Source organism: Dendroctonus ponderosae, unplaced genomic scaffold (genome assembly GCF_020466585.1).
Source record: "Dendroctonus ponderosae isolate FM_Combo_2020 unplaced genomic scaffold, Dpon_F_20191213v2 Dpon_F_20191213_8, whole genome shotgun sequence".
Lineage (NCBI taxonomy): Eukaryota > Metazoa > Arthropoda > Insecta > Coleoptera > Curculionidae > Dendroctonus > Dendroctonus ponderosae.
Window position 1 is genome coordinate 1,959,395 of NW_026019016.1, and position 2,808 is coordinate 1,962,202.

The window sequence follows — 2,808 nt, forward strand, 5'->3', positions numbered from 1 at the left end:
TTCAAGTTTCTTTTTTAAGTTTTTTTTAAGAGTTTATACTTCTAACGGCTTCAAAATTCCAGAAAAGTTGGGCGGGTAGACCAAAAGTGATTGGTAAAAAGATTGCAAGACTTTTTATATTTGTATTATGTGTTCTTCAATAGTGGCAATTTGTTGCACTAATCCATTGCTGCAAATTTCAAAATTTAGGACAAATTTGCACGCTTTAAAAATGAGGGTTTTTCAGCTCACTCTTGTTTGTGCATACGTTCGCCTATCTGGAAATATTTAAAACCCGAAATAACTGGAGCAGATAACAAAAACAATCCTTAAAGAATTATTATTTATTGTTTATTATTCATTTACATACAAACTAACATTTACTCTCAAAGCCGCCAACGCGCTAAAAATAGGCATTATGTCGCTTTTGCCTATTCATGCGTCTTATATACAAAAAGTGTTAAACTCGTAACAATCAATACACTCGTAGATTATAAATCGATTTACTAATTCTGCTGTGTGTGGACATTGTAAAAGCTGCTTTACATATCGTACTAACGGTTTTTTGAGCATACTTATCAGAAACAAACCCGGAAAAGTGAGTCTAGCCACCTCCTCCTCCAATCTCGTCTTCGTACTGTTTCCGGAAACAGTCACCCATAGGAAAGAAGTCCCAACAGCGCTGCTGGTACATGTTCCACACGTACGTTTCCTGGCCTGTGTACTCTGTGTCTGGTTTATTGATCAAGTGCATAAGGAAGAACCTAAGCAGAACATTCAAATATGAAAATTTTGTTAACAACAAAGCTTGTTTATTTACATGTAGTTAGCAAGGTTGTGCTCCTGTTGCACATGGGTATCAAAACCATGTGGAACTTTATCAAGATAGCCTTTGTCCAGGCCGCAAATGAAACAGTTTGAATCCATATCTTCGATCACTTTTTCCAACTGATCACGAAGCTCACCGAAGGCATCGATGATTAAACCTGCAGATCACGGACCAAAAGTCGTAGGTGAAAATGGGTAGATGAAGCACATGGGACAAAGTTCACTGAGTTCAGGGCAAAAACATTGCGATTAAGGCAAATTCGTTTTATGCGAAAGTTCGCAGATTCCGAGCTCCAGGGTGTAAAAGTGTAAATATTTTTTCTGTTTTTTACATAAGTTTTATCCAGTTCTGCCACTGCCAAAAAAGTTCCTTAACTTTTGGTAGATGAAGAGAGCTAACTGCAATATAAAATGCCAGAAGTGTTTTTCCTAATCAGAAAACGTGTACTTGCTCCGAGTCGATATCTTGCACTGAGTTTGAGATTTTTCACATTAAAACCTCTAGTGATTTAATGCTCCTGCGGTAGATAGAGAGTGTATGTTTTTGCTAGATATAGATCAACGATAGATCTGGATCTGGGACGAGTTTGAACATTGCATTTGAAATTTTGAACTTTTTTAAACGCGCACTTTAGGCTCTAAGTTGATGCTTTGTGGGCTCTATTTCAAAATATCGCTTTCTGAAGCTGAGAAGTTTATTTCAGTGATAGAGCGAAGTTGGCTCTAAATCTGAGGCGAGTCTATTTGCTGAGTACTCGAAGGTATTTTGATCGTTGGTCTAAAAACCCACACTTTGAGCTTTGCCTTGGCGCTGTGCGGGCTCTGATTCAAAAATTCGCCAGTTGACTACTGCAGAAGATAAAATACTGATTTTTTAAAAGAAAGCCGGTTCTATAACGGGATCGGGTTTGAATTTTTCCGGGCATTTGATGGGACTTTCGGAAATTTTTAACTAATGCACCCTTCGACCCAGATCGCATTTCATATTCTTTGAATATCCCAGAATGTTCAAAAAATATACAGAACATTGCGGGAATATCCTGGGAATATACATAGGTGAACATTCCTAACATTAATGTTCGTGGAATATACATGCATGTATATTCATCAAAGTTCATAAAAAGTATATCCTATGTATGTACATATATGTACATATTGGGTATATGTGCAGATGAACATTCCAGGTATGTACATATTGTGTATATGTGCAGGGTAATATACCTAGTATGTTGAAAACAAATATTCCGGTAATATACATGAATGTATATCTACAGTATATTCCAAATTGGTTGAATTTTTTACTTTTGCGTGCCCGCAGCAGAAACGTAAGGGCATGTAAAAGTAAATATTCTTACTACTAAAACCTGAGACCCTTATGAAATACTGAAAATATGGTGTTTTGATTAACAAATTAACAACATTTATCGAAAATAAATTTTGCAGCAGAAAAGTAAGGGCACGTACAAGTACAAGAGTTTATATGAACTTTTCTTTTTAAATGCGTCAACGTTATAATTTTATTGGGCAATATTAATAAAATTTCTATATTACTCAAATAAATTTATCCGGAGCTAACAGTTCCCACCCTATGAAATTCAAACAATTAAAATGCATATAACAAATTCAAATTACCCGCTTAGTGTGTACACAAAATTTCTGAAAAGCTGCAAAGCTTATAATTTATTGGTTATTGGCATAAACAAATAATTATGTGCTATTACACAAATCTTGATTTTTTAAATTACCTATATGATTGTAGATTTATTAGTTACTAGAATACTGTCTTTCTAAGCAAGACAAAATTTAGATTTTGTCAATATCTAGCACTTTTCCATGACTAACATTGGAGCAAGAGACAACTGCTGCTTGTCTTTATCTATGTTTATCTCTGGTTACGTAAATCACGCGTTTTTCGAAAACTTGAGAATATTAAAAATCCATATTAATCGATGCGAAAAATAAATATGAGTCAAAATATAAAAACCGTGCTTGTGCCTCAGT

General features: G+C 34.9%; 1 protein-coding gene across 3 annotated transcripts in view; it reads left to right on the plus strand.

The window, feature by feature from the left end:
• Positions 1-2,808, plus strand: part of LOC109544790 (ryanodine receptor) — a 60,733-nt gene that overhangs the window by 17,843 nt on the left and 40,082 nt on the right. The gene's annotated exons all lie outside the window — the stretch shown is intronic.